Genomic DNA, 12,060 nt, shown 5'->3' on the forward strand with positions numbered 1-12,060 from the left:
GTTTGGGAATATAACGTAACTTTACGAATGCTCTTTTCCTATTTATACAGAATTATATTTTTTAATGGATCTTCGACGAACTAATTACAGACGGAACGAAGATTTTGGTAGGAATTGAAAATCAGTGAACAAAAGATTGAAAAATTAATTCAAAGTATTTCTACCACTGTTCTAATTTTTGCGCTCGTATCCTTAAGTCTTCCCTAGCGCTTAGTTTTATTCACTTCGATGCTGTAAACAAGTTCCACCAATCAGATTCCGAATTTCACGCTTCTCGTATTTTCTGCGTCGTAAAATTTCACAGCGAAGATCAAAAAATTGATAAAACCGACTCGCGATTGTCTATTCATCATTTTGCAACAACTTTTGCAAATATCTCTCACGTGCTTTTTCGGTACGTTTTGCACGATTATTTTCCACGCGTACAAGATAATCCGATCGATCGTTTCCTTGATAATCTGTATCGATTATCGTGTCCTGTACGAGGCCACGAATTATCTCGATATTTACGTACAAGGATACGCTATCGTCAGGTGTAGCATTTTATGCTACGAATATTTTTCCAATGGTTTGAAATGAAAATTTCTGAATAGAAAATCGCCAGACTTTTCGATCTTGCGACGCAACCGAGGCGAAAATGAAAAACGTAGCATTACGGGAGATTTAATCTGCGAGCCCGAGGCTTCCGTTTCCACATTTTACATAGCTGGAGTCGATGTATGCGACAGCTCACTGAGCAGAACGAAAATCGCGCGAGTTCTGCGCTGAAACGAAGTCTAAGAGAAGAAATAAGAAGTAACATGCCGTTTCGAATGCTCGCTCGAACGCTCGGAATAGAACAAAATGAAACGTCAGAAAATGCGTATCTTGCATTTCCTATCGTTCTTTCCATCCTCTATCAACTCGCAGTAGCGATTATTCTCGTTTTGTCTTCCTCGATACATTTTAACCGAACTGCAGATGTTTATGCAAATTCGTATTTCAGATGCGGAAAAATTGCCATAGTCTTTGGAGTAATTTGACAATGGGTTGTCGTGTATTTTGTATATCGTTTGTTTATTTAAGAAGAAATGCAACAGAATGTTGTATATTCTCCTCATCGATTGCGTTACGTTTATCGTATTCGTTTCGCAAAATTTAATTGAATGTTATTTACAGAAGGACTATGAAACAAGTTTATCGACAGAGAGCACATCGCGTAATTGCAACTAATTGATTCGATGAATCGTCCATCGATAGGTTACGAATGTTTATGCGAATTCGTACTCACTCTCATAGACACAATGGCAAAGATCAAACGTAAATAGAGATACGTTTCAGTCTCTAAACGTTGCAACAAACACATTACCCAGTGAAATTCTGTAGATTTTTATAATAACAATTTCTGCACCGATGTAACATTTGAAAATTACACTTCGAAGAAGACGTCAAAGAAAGCGGTGCATTTAATCTTCCGATTTAACTAACGTTAGAACCATCCTTCTTCCTGCGTTCTTCTGCCAACGTCCATCAAAACGAACCATATTGCGGTATATCGAGCTCAGGCTCGTTAGAAACTGTTTCTAATTAGCGTCTTTCTAACTCGACCAAGCCTAACCGTATTACTCGCAACATCCTCATCAGCAACCTAAGCAACATCGTTATATCCGTAACCCTAACTCTACTAAAAATTCATCAAGATTGGCAACAACTCTCAAACATTATGTATAAGAGGATAAATTGAAAGGAATGTCTGAGGATGAAAGTCTCAAGGTTTCATTCTTCGAGCTACAGTCTCAAGGCTTCCTCGAAATCAAAAATTCATCGAAAGTGTCAACAATTGAAACTCATACTCCGAAAGAACAAATTCCAAGAAAAGTCGTACGAAGAAGATTCTAAGTTTCCGATATTAGAACCATTTTTTATTGAATTCGCTTCAAATTGTCAGTAACTTTCAAACGTTATCTCTCTGTAAAATAAGTTGAAAGCAGTCTCGAGAGAAAAGAGTCGCACGCTTCGAATCGCAGTCTCAAGGTTTCTTAAATTTATCAAAAATCTTATTACAAACTTTCCAAAAATTCGTAAAAAGTGTCAACGATTCTCAAACTCGCGCGTCAAAGAACAAACCCGAAGAAGCAAAGTCTCGCGACGAAAGTTTCAAGATTCCATGCTTCCAATCACAGTCTTGAAACATTCTTAAATTTCCCGTAAAATTGACCGAAAATATTCGAAAAATTCGCCAAAAGCGTCAACAGCGTCGAAACCCACGCACCGAGAGACGAACTCGATGCAAAGTCTGGCGACGAAAGTACGAAGGTTGCATCCTTCGGGCGAGAGTCTCAAGGTTTCCTCAAATTTCCTGCAGTTGCCTCGTAAACTTACTTTGTTTGTTGCTCTCCTACGTTCCACGCCGCGATCCCTGTCCTGGGTACATGTACACGGCACAGAAGGTCTCCGCGCGAGTCGACGACAATTCACTGCACAAAACCGAGCCTCGAGTGCACGCTTGAAGCAACGAACAGAAAACACAGTTGAACCGTTGGAAAATCCTCTTTAAAATTCTTGACGGCCACAGTTTCGACGCGAATGGCAGAACGTCGATGGAAAAATCGATCTGCGATCGGTCCTCGTGAAAAAGTCTCGGATAAAAAAATGACAAAGGGAAGACGAACGAGGAGCAGTTGGATTCAGGGTCACGGAGCTCTTTCCCTCCGGCCCACCGGTTCGAAACTGAGGAACCCGGTTCTCTCTCTCTCCAGGTGAACGGCGCGAGTCACCTGAGTAAGAGGCTTCTCTCCTCGGGAAGACACGCCGATAGGTTGAACGAGGCGAGGGAGAGAGAGAAAAGGAAGCAGACGTGAACGTAGGCGAGCTGGAAAGGCGGAGGAGAAGCGGACTCGGCTTGACTCGTGGCGTCAACGGAGAAGGCCGAACGAGACTCAGCTCCTTGTTTGTTTATCGACGATGGAATTGCACAGGGTTGAGTCTCCGATCTGTTTCCATGCGTTTCGAGTATACGGCAAATGATCGGTTTACGCAAAAACGATTGCACAGCGCGGTTGCACTTTGCACCGGTGCACCTATGAAAAAGTTGTACGGTATAACGATAGAGCGTGTTAGGCGGTGCAACATTTTCTTCTGTCATTTTTTTCTAACTTTGCTGGCAACAGAATTACAATACCAGTTGCTAGAAGCAGCCTGTATGGTGGATCTTTTGGTCGAAGAAAAACGATCTAGGAATAATAATTTGAGTCGATGATAGTTTGCATTTGCCAACGAGGTTACTCTCCGATCGGTTCCCGTGCGTTTCGAGTTTCGTTCGTACGAGGAATCAGTTCGTGCAACAAGAAGTTCTATCGTACCAATTAGAAAAGAGATCAAAGAAGACGAAACTGCACCTCGCAAACTACAGCAACTACATCTGTGGAAACAGTCGTGCAAAAGTTTCAACGAGCGGCTAGTAGATGCGACCAGTATGGAAGATCGTAAAAAATTGTTTTCCCGATAGTTTTTTCATTGGTCTTCCATATTTATTATTTCCACTCTTGCACTCAGATGCATTTTCTTATTCACGTTGCATCTTGTTCGTTAACGCGTTTTCTTCGTAACATTTTCTCTCCTCGTTTCCAGAAAGTTGCTATATAACGTAATATGTCACAGATACGAGACATCTGACGAGACACAAACTTCGTCTCTCATTAACAAAACGCTATTCGCTCGTTCAGTAGGTACACGAGCTCGCTCGTTCACAAAATACGACTTACCACGGTGCCGATCAGACATCAAACTTCCAAACTCCATCGATGATCAACGACCTATTCTATATTCGATCGCGTCGAAAAATCATTTGGTTCCTTCGTCGGAGACATCGACGCTCGCATAAGAAAGGTGGTTCAGTAACTCCGACGCGTGGTCGCGTTATTGACATTCTCCGTCCACGTTTCTACATATGCAGCCACTTTATAATTCGCGTCTCCCATTCGCATCCCAACGTCAACTATTCGTATCTTGTAATTTGTAACATTTATTCCGTCTCTGTTAAGAAAGCGATGCAACGTTACCGATCACCGCGCGAACTTACGTATCACCGAATCGACTGCGTCGCTACTTGGTGCTCCAATTTGGAGTTTCGTCGTACTTGCTGCACTGTTTATGTTTCCCTCGTACCACGCTGATATTCGATACAGTCGGCGATCGTGACAGAGTGAAAACTGCGGACACATCATTTCCGTGATACGGTTTCGCGGTAGAATCGCGATCGTCGTTGCACGTAGTCACGAACGACGTCATAAATAGCCGGAGGCGAGCGGCTCGTGTGCAACTTTAACCCGACCGATTAATTTCTGGCCTAACAGGATACCTAGCCGGTCACTTGAAATACCGAGAACGCGATATATACACGTAGCATCCGCCAGGACTAATTGCATAACGGGCAGCCGATTTTTTTAGCGGTCGATAAACGATGTATAGGAATACGTAAGTACACTCCTCTGCACAAATTGCTACGTGTTTCGTGGCCTTCCAGAAGTTTTATTACGCCTTTACAAAGAGAGGGTATTTTTGTAAAAAGAAGTCTTCGCTGTATCTTGTACTAGGATAATTTTTGAAATATCCGAGCGTCGTTTCGAGAAAACCGAATTGTCTTATTCGTTTTAGTAACAAATTCCCGATTTTTCGTCCAGTGAGACAGATCCATTTTTAGCAGGTTTCCTTTATGACCATTGACCACTGAGTGAGCAACGTGTAACGCGAAATTTGGAAGAAAATGTAGCAAGAAGTATAAAGATTAGAAAATACCTGTACAGGCTTCTACGAATTAATTTGCATTACGATATTACACGTAAAAAAATCATTCTCTCCGTGGAATGGAATAAAGTAGCAAGTACGTCGCTTGATATTACTGATATGAGAGAAAATAGCGTATTTGCACGAGTGATTGGCGAAACATCGTTAAGATCGCAATAACTTAATTTTCGGAATTGATTTCGTGGCTACAGCGCGAGAGTTTATTCTGCCGGTAAATCCATTAAGCGTCCAACGATTTGACCGTGGTTGTACACGTGGATTTCTACTAAGAATTCAACGTAGGTATTTAACCCTTTCTCTGGTAAGGTCGCGCGTTGTCCCAGTTAGGTTGTTACCGTTGTATTTTAGGCGGACGAACGTGCGAAACGGTATGGGAGGATTATGGCGTGGATCGACCGACTTAATTGAGATCGAGGTAAACTGGTTGAATCAGGAAAAGGGATTGGTTATGAGGAGGGTTATTTGCGGAATTGTTACTGGATCGTTATTTTTGGAGAAGTTGGTAATCGAGGTTTCTTCCTAAATCGAGGAAGCAGAAATATCTTAATCCGGATTCTTTTACAAAATATTCTGAAAAGTAAATATCGAAATTAGATTAAAAATACGATTTCCAATAAGATTTTTATATTTAACCGATTCGATTTCAGAAGATGAAACGATCAAATAACGTGATGAACTGGTCTAACAAATATAGCGCGAGTGTATTCGAGAAGTATCGTTTACTACTCTCTTGTATAATAATGGTCAAATGACTTCGTGTAGATTTATTTCAAGCCCGAAGTCATATCTGCAATAAAATTATCGTCGAACATTGAATTAATTCCAGTTTAAATTTTCCATGCAGCAAAAAGCGCATATTAATCGATTTTGTTTCTTTTTTTCTTACAAGTAAAAAGTCGCGAAACGCGAATATTTGTGCTAATAAGAAAAGAATGATTTTTGAAAAATAACGACGCAAAATCTCGCGCAAATTCGGTCACGATAGAAATTTCGATAAAGTTTTTGCGAAAACGAGAAATTAATGAAAGAATTTTCTAAATAAACCAGTCTATTCTATCAAACTCTACTAAATAAAAATTCCGCGTTGAAACCATATAAAAATACACTTTACATTTTTAACCTGCACTAATTACAAAAATACAGATATCTTTATCAATAAACGATATAAAAAGATCTGCTTTCATTCTGCGCGTCTCAAACGATCTCTCACAGCCACGTGAACCAATTGCAACGAGTGTAACACTTTTTTCCCAAGCATTGTATTACGTAAGAGAAATGTATTATGGCGCGCTCGCGTGGTCAGTCGTCCGCGACCGGAGCGCGATCATTTTCAAGTTTCAATTAACTCGACTGTGCAAGTCGATCACTGGATGCGGATACTGGGTTCGGAAAGTCGAACATGTCGGACAATTTCGCGACAGGACGGCGAACGCGATAGAGGAGCTCCGTTACTGTTTTATCGGGTCTGTTGCACTCCGGAGGCGTTCAACCCGGCAGCTCGTTGCACGCACGCGAATCACCGTGTCCTGCCGTTTATAAATAAAACGGAACCATCGTTCTTAGGCTGCCTAGCAAGCCAGAAAAATCCGGCGAAGCAAATTGGTCGACTGATGTCACGGTTCTTCGCCTTTCGCGGATCCCGGTTTTCATCTGGGATCGCGAGATTATTGGAAAACAGAGGAACGTTATGGGAATGAAGCCATAATATGGGATGATATGGGACAAAGTTATAAGATGCTTTATATACGAGTATTTGAATATTTCGTACATTTTAAAGAGAAAACGTGTACTTTGTATGGGTAATTATAGGTACCACGTTACGCGTGTAGATACTTTGACTCTGATCTTCAAAGCCAAGTCCCTAGATAGATAGATTTATCCTGATTTTTCGCAATCACGGACCAACGAAAGTTTAGATGTAACTGGTACGAATTGTTCCAAGGTCCGTAGTAAAAAACGACTAAAAATTTGTTGATAAAAACTTCGTCAAGAAGCTAATAATACGATCGATAGCAGCCGAGAAAAGACACATACACAACGGTAGTACGGCAAGATTTTCATTTCCCCAGAAGCCTGTGCTCGCTATACGCTAAAAACCTGGCAGGTCTCGCACCGGTGCTCTCGTTCGACCACCAAAGGCTCTCGAACGTGCGTCGATTACGCACTTTCCCAACTTTCTTCGAACGACACGAACAGCGCAGCTGCGAATCCGAACTGGTCAACGAGCAAAAGAAACATAAGGAGCCTTGTAAATCGTTCTTTTCTTCTCTAACCGACGCATTCCGATATACTCGCTACGAATTATTCGAACAGCGACTCTAAACGATTTCCTGGCAATTCACGACCTAGGATTACGTATATTCAAGGAGAATTCGTCGTAACGATTCGTGAACGGAACCTTGATCGTCGGCTAGAACGTCCAGTCGAACGTTCATCGCGTCATCTCGCGGTAGATTTAAATAAAAACCCGTGACTCATGTGTTCTGCCATTCTTCGAGACTCGGGCGTCATCTCGAAGACATCCGGCACCGAGTGGACGAGGAGATAGGCAGTTCCTCGAGATTATCGAAACACGGAGTGTCGCGGTATAATCGGCAATGAGGTGATTCTACGCGAAACAGATTAATCGCGTTAGTTTCTCTATTTTGACGGAAAAATATTTTCTGTTTACTCGTGCTTTCTTTTATATATCTTTTTCCTCAAGCTTAAATTAGTTGGATCAAAGCCAGTAGTTTTGACCGAAGAATATTTTCTATTTACTCGCTTTCCTAGTTCTTTTTCATCCAAAGTTTAGATCGGTTTCTTTTGTTATTCGAAAGTCTGCGAGATTTTTGATGAAAAAATATTTGTTATGTTTCCTTGCATTTTCTTTATCGCGTTTTAACGTGGTACGATAAAAGAGATAAAAACGATATGGTAGAAAAATTGTTCCATGTATTTTATTTACTTTTCTATTTATTCCGATGATTTGCTCGTTTTTGTTTCAATTCATCCTCGATTTATTTTTATTCCGACTTGTTATTTATATTTTCCAATCGTCGTTTTGACAAGATTATCGTAATAAGTAGTTGATTGTCTAATTGCATCGCATTCTTCTCCTCTTCACGCTACGTTTTCTATTGATTCATTGACTTTCTCCAATTGTATTTTCAATAGCCATAGAAGACGTGGAAAGTGGAATTTGCGTATCCTGTACAAAAGCAGCTTTGAAAAGCGAAAGAAAAAATGCAAATTTCGCAAAAATAGAACTGAAACGCTAAAGATCGTATCGACCAGGTACATATAAAAAATAACAAATTTCCCTGTCACACTGTTCGAGATTCTATTCGTGACAACGTGAAATAGGCATTCAACGCGATTAGAATGCTCGATAGCCGACAGAATAGAATTTTTCAAAGTAAAAACTGCCCGAGAAATTGCAGCTGCAGAATGCTTATGGTAATTGGAAAAAGCTGTTTACCTTCTCGGCGATTTCTGTCCAGACGAATCTCGTTACACTTTCTAAATCATCGAGCCTTGTTTCGCCACGAGACACGAAGCAATTCCAATGAATTACGAATTTCGACAGACATTATCCAATAATTCGCTTCTTCGAAAGCGTTACCCACGGTTTATCGTTCTCAATCGATTTCGTGTGAATAAACGTCGCTAATTCGATTTTCCGTCCACAGAGTGGAAAGTCGCTAGAAAATAGATTTACCTCCGGCGTCGCTACATTACGACGTATCAAAATGCTCGGATATCTTCGTTTAAATAAATGGCAAATATAATGCCAGACTTGAAAAGGTCGCGTGATTTGAGCCAACTATGTTACGAATCATCTTTGCCGGATATTCCTTTTTTTTCATTTCTTCAGAAGGTTACGATCTACAACATTCATCGAAATTAACACGCTTCTTAATTCCGTTTCTGCTATGATTTTCATAAGTAGCAGTTATAGAAATATATCTAACGCTGAATTTTTGTTATGAAATTCTTAAAACGGTTTTAAATAGATAAAATGAAATAATTAAAATCAACGGATAATAATTGAGAGATTGAAAATATCGCAAGTTAAACGGTAGAAAATTATAGAAAATAAAATCGATAGAGATTTCAATTTCGACGTACGTCATAGTTTTGAAGAAATATATCGAGTCTGTCTCTAATCGTCTCGAGTGCAGAAAAACGTCATAATAGTTCGTTTCTTTGGTCGGTGTTCGACAACGATCGAATACTAGCCTTTTTAGCCTCGATGGTCGATCAAAAGACGACTGCGTGGTAAGATCATTTAACGCGCCTTCAGACGAGGAAAAAGTTTTTACGCCTCCTTGACGAACATCGTCTGTCTCGTCTATTCGTAGCGCGAGCTTTTCTTCTTGGTAATTGTCTTTCATTACGAAGCATTAATAATTCATCGCCGCGCCTGGCGATATACGTATGTATTAGGCGCGGCCAGAAGTCTTAACTAGTCGCAATCAGTAATTTTTCGGGACATTGACCTGTCCAAGGCGCTTCTTCGATCGTTGTACGCGACTAAATCGAACTCTGGTTGATGCTCCGCTCTCATAGGATCTTGAAATCGGGCCTCCACTTTGCTCTCGTGTCAGTACACGAAAGAGATTTCCAATACTTTTAAAAACGTGTTCGAACGAAATTCAAACGAGAAATTATATTTATGCGATAACGATTCGCTCACATTTTGTTCGAATTAATATCATATAGCTCGTGAAAATATAGAATCTAAATGAAAGTTAAGAAACAAGAATTCGATAATGTAAATTGATAGAAAGAAAAACATTGCATAGAAAATTGCCAATACGCCCGAAAATTAAGATATTCCCGGTAAAGCCGTCGGTGAAACGAATATTATAGTCGTAATTTATTCGCTGATTTAATATTTTAGAAGTTCTTAAGATATTTCGCTTGATAAATCGGGAGGAATATCACGATTTTCCTTTTCATAGAATGCCGATTATGTTTAGACTCGTTTTTAAATTAGCATTTAAATAGCCTGCTTTAAAATTCCGATTTCTTTTTACGACAAATCATCTTTCGAGAAGATTGTTCGTATTAATCATTGGCGTAGCGATGTCGAGAGACCGATACGTCCTTGAGATTACGTTGGAAATATCGTGGCTTACGAAAGCTCGCGATGCAGACGATATTAAAGTTTCTGTTTAAATATCGCGAGTATGTAGTTCGCAGAAAACACCGTTTTGCGGAAATGCCACGACGACCCTCGTGGCCACGATGACGTCTGTTTGGTCCACTTCCTCCGTGTTGCTGAGTCGCGATCGAGATGATCTCGAGACGAGATTCCATTTACCGATTTGTCCGGGTTCACCACCGTTATTAAATTCCTTAGATTCGCTTCTGACTTTTCGGAATGATCGCGTGCCATCTGGAAGCAACGAAATCGCCTTGAAATTGCCTTTTGATGGCTTCTTTAAATTTAAATAGAGGATCGCCGAGTCACTGGCACGTAAATGCGTGGCTAGGCTGGGTGTGAGTGAAAATTAATCGTCCGCGTAATTAAATATTGCTTATGGGGGAAAATATTATACGCGGAAACGTTTAATATAGAAATAGCAACTTGCAAGTATCGAGAGTAGAAATTTAAGACGAAAAGTATTAAGAACAGGAATACGAAGTAAGGAACATTGAGAATAAAAATACGCGATAGGAAATAGAATAAGAAATATCAAAAATGTATTTGTAATCTTTCCTGAGTTTCCTTCGAACGTTTCATTAATTCCGCGTAAGATTTTCTCGCATCCCTCCCCCACTAATTTTTCTTTTACGATCTAAGTCTCGCCAAAGTGTAATTATCAATGAACTCGAGCGAATCAATAAGCCCATTGTGGATCTCGTCGGAATTTCTCCTAATGACCGGGAATTAGCACCTTTTCCATCTGTTCGGTACAGCAAAAATGGTTAATCGATCAAAATTAGAGAGATCGTACCCAAAAGAAAAATCATTTAAGTATAATCATCAGCGATCTCGTACAGCAAACGATCCGAAGCAGCGGAGAACGTTAACTGAAAGAATTCCGCCGACGAGCCATCTTCTAATCTCCGGAGAACGCGACTCTTTCTACGCATAATAATCGCGAATCTACCTAACTCTGGAAAATTATAGTAAAAACGACGTTCGAGAGTAGACATTAGCGAATTCATCGTATAGATCAACGAGCGCAGAAGAAATTTATCCCCAAATGCATTCCTTTAATAAATTCTCTCTCGATTAACTCATATTAGTAGAATCTGCACGATCGTTTATCAGAATTTATCAGGGTTTGAGAGATTTTTATAAAGAAAATTACTTATGAAGGTAAATGTTTAATTTATCAAGCTACTAATAATTATCCTTCCTTGATAAATTGTTCCGTGAACGCTAGAAGATGCGTCTTCTGTATATATGTTAATTGCAACTTTGCCTGATTATCCAGCTAACTATAAGTCCAAGATATCATTATAATTAGATTACGGGTGTTTATGCAAATTCAGGTTCTTACGACGAGCGTAATTAGAGAATGGTACTCAGGATAGAGATTTGTTTCGTCTCTTATAAATATCGTAACGAGTCATTTACTTTGAATATTTTAAATACTTTCACATGCATTCTATACGTAATATGTATACTTTTTATATATTTAAACTTTCCATGGATACACGAAGATTCGCGGTCTAATTACAAAAATGTATGTACGCTTAAAATGAAAAAAAGAAACTGAAAAGCGTCGATTATTAAAGTTACTCTATCTCCTGGGTTCTACTTTTTTACTTAAGGATCCTCTACCGGAGTTTCTACAATTCTCCGCTATATGGATATTGCGATAATGAAATGAAAATTCGTGCTACTTTCGAATATTTGTCTTTCGTAATTATAGAAGTTGGAGGGAGCATCTAATTAACAAATAAAATACGAATAACGTAGCTTCCGATTCCCCCGATAACCAAATAGAGCAATTTCGACTCTATCGGCGAACAAATTCCGCGAGAGTTTGACGTCTCAAACGTCTGTCAACGCCATCAAACTCGCTCAAACCGGATCAAACAGAGATTAAAAAGAACCTCGCTGACTAATTTCCATGGTTTCGCTGAAACAGAGGAAGTCTTCCGCGGCTGATTTCTGTTATAGTTCGGCATTCCATGGTGGAACGAACGTGGCGCACATGCGCCAGCATGTATGAGAGAATAAAGAGGTCGTCGTAAATGCCCTGACGTTAATTTGCCAGGAGTTTTGTAGGACACGGACCGAAGGCGAGACGAGGGAAGAGACAGCTGTTGAAG

General features: G+C 39.9%; 2 protein-coding genes across 4 annotated transcripts in view; one reads left to right on the plus strand and one right to left on the minus strand.

Annotated features, from left to right (window-relative positions):
* Positions 1 to 4,174, minus strand: part of uif (sushi, von Willebrand factor type A, EGF and pentraxin domain-containing protein uif) — a 52,196-nt gene extending 48,022 nt beyond the window's left edge. Inside the window, exon 1 of one of the 3 annotated variants that reach the window (XM_069128151.1) lies at positions 3,744 to 4,174. The gene's annotated coding sequence lies outside the window, so the exon portion shown is untranslated. Of the gene's footprint in view, positions 1 to 2,361; positions 2,745 to 3,743 lie in introns of those variants that run through there. The other 2 variants (XM_069128150.1, XM_069128152.1) reach the window with 2 other exon arrangements.
* CDase (neutral ceramidase) overlaps positions 1 to 12,060 on the plus strand; it is a 139,656-nt gene that overhangs the window by 56,310 nt on the left and 71,286 nt on the right. The gene's annotated exons all lie outside the window — the stretch shown is intronic.

Source organism: Bombus flavifrons, chromosome 15 (genome assembly GCF_040668555.2).
Source record: "Bombus flavifrons isolate JBK064 chromosome 15, iyBomFlav1_principal, whole genome shotgun sequence".
NCBI classification, from domain to species: Eukaryota; Metazoa; Arthropoda; class Insecta; order Hymenoptera; family Apidae; genus Bombus; species Bombus flavifrons.